The following is a 10957-nucleotide window of genomic DNA, read 5'->3' as shown; positions in this document are numbered from 1 at the left end:
CGTGAATGAAATTCAATACAATGAATATGATATCTCATATTACAAGGAAGAAAGGGGTACACCTGTCTCCTTTAAGTGCCAGATAGACCACACTAGCAAAGAATTCAAGTATCTTAAAGACGCAGCGTTCAAGTACAGCATTCATAATTCATCAATTAGGAAATAATTAATTTTCTATGATTATGTGATCGTGCATCATAAAACGAACATTTTGTGTGAGGACTGAAAATAGGTGAAATGCTTCAACCTAGCCAATCTTGACTTCTCATATTTTCAGAAAGAGCAAGTCTTCTTCTATACATTATGTTAAAGTCTGGGATCATAAAACGAACGGGAAAGTGTTTTTATCAGTCTATCTCGAACACTTTTGTGTCTTTGGAGTTCCCTTTTCATTTCTTAGAAACCCTGTACACACTCTTCACTTTCAACTCTAATAACTTTAGAAAAGATGGCGCTACTGCTTTGAAAGTTAGTATTAATCATTTACAGAATGTGTTAATGAAGCATGCTAAATTTCAGCTTAATTTGATAATCAGTTCATTGTTGTGGCTCCGTTGGTTAACATCCTTTTTTTTTTCATCCATCGCACTGCTAGCACGGCTTTGCCAAGATTTAAAAGCGCTTGAATAGACCCTCTGCTTCAGAGCAACTTTTCTCAGTACACACTTTTCCTGAGTGTGTGCTTTCTTTCCAATATCTAGATACGTTAGGACAGTCCATTTGAATTGAGTTATACATCATTCAAAAGCTTAGAGTCTACTTTTTCAGAATCTACCCTTAATTAAAATCCATGTCAGACGACTTTTTGTTGGTTTTGTGATGCAGGGTCATATAAGTTGGGTACGTACATTCTTTGTACTTCTCTTCTTTAAAAGGCGAGTGGACAATAGTGGGGACTGATCATTCTTTTTCACGCAGATTGTACTTTCCTTCTCAGGCCCATGAGTGCAAATGATAATTGTCCATTCACATAGACCGAAATGCACCTTTACGTCATAACGTTTCCATGTGCGTATGGATATGTTTATGTGCATGTTCCTGTACAGACAAAATCCACACAACGTCTACACAAAACACAACACTTTTTTTTTTTAGGAAGTTCATTGTATTCGCGCAGTGGTATACTGTGTATAATTGTAAAACACTTCGAAATAAAGAAGTTCAGCTTGTTGTGTACGTGTGCGATTGTACGTATTGTATGTATATTCGGAAAAATCATGTCCATAATGTGCCAATATTGATGGATTTGCAAATGCTTGAAAAGGACAGAACAGTATGGACATCGCTGCCCCGCCACGCTTTAGAAATCATCTTTCTTCACAGTTAATTTTATGTGATGTCCTTTTTTCATATACAGGCAATGGACAGGCCGTTCTAGAATTCACGACATCAAGTATTTCAAGTACAAAAACTTTTATCTGTGAGTTGCAGCTCACTTTCAGTCTTTTCTTACTTTCTTTCTCTCTCTCTCTCTCTCTCTCTCTCTCTCTCTCTCATTGTGTCTATTTTACTCGATTCCTCACTCTGCTAGTAACTGATATAGAAATGGCAAATTATAAACAATATTAACAAGGGTCAGTTAAAATTGAAAGGGTTTTTTATCACTTCTTTGGTTTGCTCATGTGTGTACTGTTGTGAAGAGAGTGTATATAGTTAGAGATGTTTCCTTCGCTGTCTCTCTCCCAATGTCTCCGTTCAGATCGTATGGTCGATCTGCAATGTATTATAGACTTCAATTTTTATGCCTCCGCCACGAAGTGGTGCCGGAGGCATTATGTTTTCGGGTTGTCCGTCCGTCCGTCCTTCCGTCCGTCCGTCCGTCCGTAATGAATTTTGTGGACAGGGTAACTACCAAAACCTTTTGAGGTATCCTAATGAAACTTGGCATGTATGTGTATTAGGGGGTGAAGTTGTGCCTATCAACTTTTGGGTGCACATGCTCAAGGTCAAAGGTCAAAAGGTCAAGGTCAAATGCTTAAAATTTCACTATTTCCCCCATATCTATGCAATGCCTGAAGATATTTTCTTGAAACTTAGTGTATACATGTATTACCCAATTAAGATTCTCTGGTGAAAGTTTGAGGTCATGAGGTCAAAAGGTCAAAGGTCAAAAGGTCAAGTAAAATGTTAAAATTCCACTTTTTTCTCTGTATTTTGGAAATTGTTCAAGGTATCTTCATGGAACATAGTATATATGCATGTACTGACTGACAGTGGTTATCTAGGGAATTTAGGGTTCATGGGTCAAAGGTCAGGGGGTCAAAGGTCGAGGGCAATACTTCAAAATTTTACTATTTTCCTTATATTTATGCAATGCCAGCAGGATTATTTTTTTTTAACTTGATGTATGCATGTATAACCCAATAGAGATTCTCTGGGATTGTTTTTTTTTGCCAAGAAGGTCAAAGGTCAAAAGGTCAAAGATCAATTGAAATTCTTTCTCCATATCTCGGAAGTGGCTCAAGACTATCTTGAAACTTAGTACATATTTATGTATGTTCTAACTGACAGTGATTCTCTTATAAATCAAAGGCCAGATGAAAATGATAACAATTTACTGTTCAATACAGAAATTGCACTTTTTCTCCATACCTTGAAAATTACTCAGTGCATAAACTTATGAAAGGGTCAAAGTCAATTTAAAGTTCTTAAATCCCCAAATACATGCTCTCCTATTCATCCAATTAAACATAGGTCAAGGATGGTAAACATTCAATACATTTGTGACAAACATGTCATTTTAATATTTTGCCAATTTTGTGAAAATGTAATCACACATTGTCCACATGTACTATAGACCTATTAGGAGAATCGTGCATTATGGCGGAGGCATACCAGTCGCCATAGCGACATTTCTAGTTTCAATTTCAATATTAATTACAATTAAATGTCAATGGACGAAATGAAAAAGTAGGAACCTGCCATCTGCCTGCATGGCATTCAGACATGTAACCTATATACTGCTTACTGGACAGCGGATACCAACTGAGCTGACTATTGCTGAATTAAAACCAAATGCCTCGTCTCTTATCTTTTTGGAATCACACATTTTCAGAGAGTAGCTATGTAATCGTTGAGAAGTACTCCAAGCACGCCAAAAAAAAAAAGGGACAACCATAATGAATTAATGACAAGATTAAGACATATTTTCACTTGTAGCCAAATGTATACGAAAATTTACCTCGTGACTTCTTTCTAGAGAAACCATTGTTCTAACAGTACTGAAATTCTTTTACATTCTGAAGTTCTTGAGAAGAAAGTCATCATTTTCAGCCTGGGAGCGTTGCTGTGTGTCGTTCTTGCCCTCCTTGTCATGTCCATGGCTTGGTACAAAAAACAGAAAAGGTGAGACAGTCAAGATAGCCTTAAATATGAGTCGTATGTAGTCGGCATTAAAGTCATGAAATAGTATCTAAATTATCCTTTTAATGAGTTTTTAGAGAGTGTCTGTGAAAAATACGATATCACTGAAAAACTTGCAGTCTTCATGGATTCAAAACTTCCTCGAGCGGAATCGCAAAAACCGAGAAGTCCATTTTTGAAGATTTTGAAGTACGGTCTCTGTCATAAAGTACAAAATAATACCTTTTAAATGATATATTGGTCACTACATATCAAGGTACATTTTTGAAGTTATGGTCAAAAGAAGCAAAAAATTTCTTATTATTCTCTTTATTTTTCTTGACCTTTAATCGCAAATATCTCCATTTGGCAAATATGGACTTATCGGTTTTTGCAAACAAACTCTTCATATATATATATGTGTGTATATAATATATATATATATATATATATATATATGTATATATATATATATATAGAGAGAGAGAGATATTAAACATATATATATATATATAACGATAAATCACTGTATATTATGTATGCACATGGCGAAGGTATAACAACTAATCTGACTATTGAACTAAAAACTTAATGCTTCTTATCTTCTTTGTTATTTTAAACTTTATAGGTCAAGATAACACATTTTCCAATAATGGTAGATATGTATGTGAATGAGTGATACTTATGTGCTATATATATATATATATATATATATATAGAGAGAGAGAGAGAGAGAGGGGGGGAGAGATTTGTTTTCTCATACTGATTTTATGATAATCAAATAAAACAGTGGACCAGAATTTACAGGAACTATAGTTAATATTCTGAGAAGTAAGATATGAAAACAAAAGTATCTATCGGAATGTTTGCGTATCGCCAAAACACGCACCAGAAATGTGAACATTTTCCATCCTTCCTGCAATGTGCACGTTGTAACATAAAATCCTTTTCTTTTTCCTTCTTACCTAATCATTGAAGCCGTAGGCATCAAGTGGATTCAAATCAGTGGAAGTCAAATGCCCATCTAAACGAAGGGGATCCTACTGACACTTCATCCCAAATGTCGGTCACAACACACCATGCCGCTCCGTCGCACTCAACCAGTTCCGGCGCTTGTTCAGTGTATCACACTTTGTCTAAACATCTGGACGACAAAATCGGAGACGCACATCACAATCACGGGAACTCAGCGGAGGTAGTCAACAATACTCCTAATCATCTAGATTGCAATTTGTGACTTAAGAGCTTAGCGTATGCAAGTCAGCAGTTCCTAGCACTGTGGCGTGTCATGACTTTCGTTGCAAATTGTGAATCAAATAACTGACAAAGATACATTACTGCACTTAAAACATTTACAGCTACATAGTGTTTTTATAAATGTATATTGTATACCTCGTAAAGAGAAAAAGTAATGTAATATTGAAATCACCATGTCATGGCAATAGTTATCTTTGTGGAATCTAATTCGATTTTACATTTCAAAATTGCTTCTTTAGACAAGATGTAAACTAAAGATTATAAACACAATATGTATTGATTTTCTTGACGAGCATAAAGGTGTAAATTGAAGATTTAAAAAAAATGTGAATATCAAATAATGTGAAGGTTGGTGGCTCAAATTGTGAAAACGGATCACTAAAAAATGAATTGAGAGTGCTTTGAAGTGCTTACTCAGCCCACGGCACGAAATTGAATGCACAAATTTGGAAGTTCATGCCCAAACACGAATATGAATGCATGCTTACATCCGAATTTGAACGTTTGACCATTCATTCATGTGCCTATAAAAACGAATTTGAAAGCACTAAATGTGAAATCGTTTAACCGAAGTTTATTCACTGCTTCAAGCATACAAATATTAATGCATATACAGTGAAAGTGGATGAAAATTTAACGAAATTGGCCTAAAAACCTAAATCTAAGAATTTTCTTTAAGGCATACAGTCATAAAGATTGTAGTCACTCTATGGTGGGAGATGATGGGGATATAAATAATACAGCGTGACTTATTTTCATTGTTCAAACGATAGGTGTGTCTATAAATATATGCTTTGTCATCAAGCAACAACAATCCAAACGATTGATCAATGTTTCTATTTTGATTTCTCCTTCATTTCTTCTTGCCAGGACCACACTGTTCGAGCTGGAATGAAGACCGATACAGACATTCCAAGTTCAGCGAACTCTGTGTCAAGCTCTCTCCGTATTAATAACGTCTTACACCAAGATCAGCTAAAAGATGTCAAAGACATTACCCAGTTCCAGAGCACGTCAACCAGTGTCAAGAAAAAGCTCTTCTTAGATATTTCACGTAGAGGGAAGAAGAAGATGAAGAAAAACGCCTTGTCTGTTCAATTTATGAATATTGTTCCAATGGAAAGAGAAATTAATGACGGGTTCCTACTTTCTAATGTCAGTAAGTCTTGTTCTACGGCAGAGACTTTTAACATTGAAAATGCTTCATTCTGTGGTGGCGCAACCAACAGAGAGCTATCAGTTCATTCCAGAGCTGTCGTGGCTTATGGATGTGCTAGATCCGGGAACCGCAAATCGTTAGTTTACGAAGAAACCTCCTCGCCTTCCGACCAATCTGCGCCTATCCAACAACCGCATTATCGCCCAAATTACGCGAATGTTGCTAGAAATGAAACGCGCCTCCCTTTTGCAATGAGACTGAACGATCCTCTGTTTTCTGTATCTACCACCTCACGCAAACAAAAAGTAGAGCCTCACCTAGATGAAAATGGCCATTTCGCTCTTGAAACAAGTAGGCCTACAGGTAACATCGTCGGTGACCGGGGTATGAACAGAGATACAGTGCCCTCTACCGCAACATTTGTGTATGAAAACGTGAATTTTCTTGAAACAAATCATCCTAGGTCACATAATCCCCAATGCCAGTGTAATTCACCAATATACGAGAACATTCCTTTAACCTACACATATAGAGGTGTTTCATCTCTTCATGAGGTATAGTGTGAATCATAAGGATATAGGGAAGTTATTTCACAGACGTACTACAAAGCTTCATGTAAAAACTTTGTCTAGTAGTCGCTGTATATTTTCCAAGTGCACCAATTGGTTTTTATTATTATCATTATCATTGCTATTATTATTATTATTATTATTATTATTATTATTATTATTATTATCATTATCATTATTATTATAATTATTACTTATTTATCTATTCATCTTTTCATGTGGCTTTCAACATAAAATACAAACAGAAAATCATATTATTCAAATTCATGAAATTCTTCCGTCGAGGTGTTTTCCTTGCAACTGATTGACAATTGTCAATCAGTATAGCAAAGAAAATTATATAACATGATATAAAGAATATGTTGATTCTATAGGTGCATACCGCTGGTTACCAGGGGAGAAAAGGGCAAACTTAATCACCTAGGCTCGAGGCTTTCCTCCCCGACCAGTACATGCACCCAGAGTCAGCTATATCAATGTAAAACAGTTATAAAAGACGTCAAATAATACAATACACTGTAATACACGAAAGAAATATGCATTTCAAATACAAATAAATACATATGAAACTAGAACTATCCCTAAATGTGATTGATACCCCCATAAACCTGAGGGTCTTAGCTCATTCCACAAAAACTTGTAATCTAACATATTCTTTATCGAAAAAAACATGCTACCATGGCAACTCATTGTTCAACATTGATTAAAGATGTTTTCATGATAGTCATACTGCCCAACGATGGACAGGGGATATAAACTGACATACAGCACAAGTGAGAAATCAGTGAAGATTCTCGACTATATTTTGTCGCCATTATGTATGTGTCTTCAAACTCAATTGCCCGAATTCACGAAGGTGGTACAAATGAAACCATGGTTTAAACCATGGACAAAAACCATGGAGCGCCAAGTGTCGCATGGAATATTTCGTTACGAAATCGGTCATTTCGTCCATGAAATGATTATTTTGTAACGACAAACAATTCGTTTCCACATGACATGTATTGAAGGAGAGTTATGAAAGACCAAAAACATTTGCACATCTGGACAACTTTTCACGTGTTTAAGATGTGTTGTAATATCAACAGCAGAAAAGTAGAATTTTCGTCAAAATCATTTGATTTTCACACTGTCTTGATTTTGTTCAGATCTCCTAATTCAAATACGATGGGGCGATAAAAGTTATTCTAAGCCCAACTGCTGCTCTCCGACTAATTTAGATATAGAATAATTTAGAAATGATTTCGTATCTTTTAAGGCATTGGTTACCATTGGGAGCAGTGACTTCATATTTTTTTTTAGTTATTACATTATTTTGATGCATATGTGTTGGTCAGTTGTATCAGAAAACATCCTACCATATATCAATTTCACAATAAAACCTAAAATATAAGGATATATCACTATTTTTCTCAGTAAACCATAACTGTAGACGGTTTATATAGAAACAATTTCATCATAACTATGGTTCAAATTTTGTATTTAAAAATACTTAGCATTGATTATACTTACTTCCATATAGGTTGTCTCTATCCCTAACTCACATTTTAGAACTAATTTGAAGCATTAAAGCCGAGTTTTTGTTTTATCTGCAAATGGTAAATAATGTATCTAATAGTCAGAAATGTAAAGTCATGATTCCTATTTTGACAGTCAATATCATGATGATGTCAGACAGCTTTCACAATGGCATGATCTGCACCAAAAAATAGTGCGATTTTCAGTTTACTTTTGAACCAATAAAAGATAACAGTGTTTCGTGGAAGCCAACTGCATATTTGTAACTTATGTCAGAACATCTTTTTGTACATGAATGATATTTCTATAAAATGAACGTGTGCACGTGTAATATATAAGAAACAATATCGCACATTCTCGTTCAGTTATTCCTTCGGAGAGAGGTTACCGTTATATATTCAACAGGCCGTATACTGATAAAATAAAACTTTGATATTGTGCTTGACGACATCAGCGGCACGCTTTTGAATGTCTTTCTAGTTTGATATACTGAATTATGAGTTGTTTTTTCATCTATAATTATCAATATAATAGTTTTGCAAGTCTTATCAAGAACGTACCGTTTATTGTTGTTGTTGTTCGACACTCTCACATTGACTCTACTTTCAAGATGAAGTAGAGACGTGCAGCTTTTTATAACTTATGCCCCGATGTGCGTGAATGTCACTTTTAAATTTGCCAAAAATATGTCTATAATTGTGCTTTTATATATCTACTCGAGTCGAAAATAGAAATTAATGGGTTTTTTTTTTGTCACAGGCTAGCCTACGCTTCGCAATAAAGCCTGTTTGACTGACAACAGCAGTGAAAAAATAACTAATCTGTTCCGAGATTTTTTCCACCCGAGATTATTCTCGAACAATCAAATAGAAACAAAAACTATATTCGCAATATAGGGGTTGTCTACACAGCACAATGAAGATTTTTGTGAACTCTATCAGGAAAAATACATAGCTGTACAGAGGTCATTAACCAACAGTAATTCCATTTTATTATATCGTCACATCAACTCGAATCGAAACAAAGACGAATTTCTCTAGAAGGTTGCACACACGTCGCGATGAAGCTTTTGATGGCGTTTTATTTTTTTAGCACATACGTCAGGGAAAGATATAGTTGTACCAAAGTCTCTATTGCCCTAAAGTATTCTGCACAACCGTTTGTAGCAAGCTTCTTCTCTGAGACATACTGACAATAATGGGAAATTGTATGAGTTTATTGAAATGGAAGATGAAATAGAATTAGAAATAAACTTAGACTGAGAATAGAGGAAAAGTAGTATGGATTGACTGATTCGATTTAGCAAGAGGTCGTGAGAGGTAAATGTCAGAAAGTGTGATGAAGGTTTGGTGAGTTTCTGGACGAAGGATGTAACTAAAATTCATACAGCAAAACATTAAGTCATATATTACCCACAATGATATTCATCTCAATAAGCCAAAAATTTCATTGGCTCACAATTCATTGTTCTTTTCATGAATAATTAATCCCATAAAAACACAGTGGCAATAGTGTACTACTGAATTCAAAGCAACGACTTCAGAAATACATAATTATATTGATTCATGATTATTTTAAGCATATCAACGTTAATTATCAATTATTCTACATGTGAGTAAAGTCAGAAGAATTCATTTATGAATCCACCACACTGCACTCGCAAATTTTCCCCTTCAAGTTTTAGAAATATTTGCTGTCATATTTTGGTCCTGGAGTCGAAAGTGATGTCATACGATCACTCAACGAGACGTTGAGTAGGTACATTCATGATCACCAAGCATCATACCATTAAGCCTGTGAAATCTCTCTTTAGTCTTTGCTTTAAACACTGAAGAAACTACGCTCACTTCAAAATGTTATATAAATCTGGCTCAGATGATATTAAATAACTTCAATGAACAACTGTAGAACGAACAAGACTTCACTTTCAAGTGACCCTTCGTGTCAACGTTGAGGAATTGGGAAATGAAAATGTCGAGCTAGCTGGCAGACACTCCATCTGTCAAAAGGGAGAGCTTGTAATGAACAAATATAAAAAGGAATGTGATGAAGGGAAGTGCATATTAGTGTGTGCGTGTGTGTGTGTGTGTGTGTGTGTGTGTGTGTGCGTGTGTGTATGTGCGTATGGTGTTCAGTTGATTGTCACACATGCTCTGACTGCTATGCTCTAAAGGTTCTAAATGCTCTAGATCATTTAACAGTGTACAAAAATGTTCCTCTTTCACCCTGTTACAAAGAATCCATACTGCATTAAGTAACTCTTGACTATTTTGCTGCATTTTGCTCCAAGGTTCCTGGAAAAACTATGTGGAAAATAAGGAAAGCCACATGCAGATAGGTATCATTCCTTGTAATGACCCTGCGCGTCTTCCTTTTCTGATGTCTAGTGTTCCTTCTGCAAGCCATGGAAATACAATCATATTAATCAGAATCCATTGTTTCATTACTGAATTTAATACATTTTCTAAGAGGTCTGAATCAACCGTGCACATAGAAGGATATGCCATCAGCTCCCTATAGACAAAGAGATAAAGACCATAGTGAATGGATGACGTGTTAGAAACAGAAAGTGTTTGATAGTGATATCAGTTTTTTCTACTCTTACTAGATTCTCACGAGACGCTCGTATGATGAGTTTATCTAAAATCTCTTGTTAGTTTACGGCATGAATATCAAAAAACTTAGGTTTGCGTGCTGTATTGTGTGCGTGTGTGTATTTCTTCCTGGGGGGGGGGGGGTAGGGGGTGGGGAAAAAGGAAAATTTTAATACAGTATAGTACTTTCTATTTCTTTCGGTTCACATAACTTGTATTCATGCATGCACATGTAAGCATGTATGTATGTATGTATGCATGGATGTGAATACATATGTAACTATACACACATAAAATTTAACAGAACTTTACATTATTTTTCCGGTTTTGTTTCTGGTGTTTTTTTTTTCAGTGACAAAGGGTAGTGGAATTCAGAGTGTGTGTGTGTTTTTGTTTGTTTGTTTTTTTTTTGGGGGGGGGGAGGAGGGGGATCTTCTTTGAGAACTGTTGGTAAGAATGTCCTTAAACCACCGTAGTGATTATCAATGGTTACAAAGCTCTAAACTTAACGAACACGG

The sequence above is a fragment of the Diadema antillarum genome, unplaced genomic scaffold, assembly GCF_040938485.1.
Source record: "Diadema antillarum isolate AM-2024a unplaced genomic scaffold, OU_Dant_1.0 seq00001334_RagTag, whole genome shotgun sequence".
NCBI classification, from domain to species: Eukaryota; Metazoa; Echinodermata; class Echinoidea; order Diadematoida; family Diadematidae; genus Diadema; species Diadema antillarum.
Note: the sequence above shows the minus strand (reverse complement) of the source record.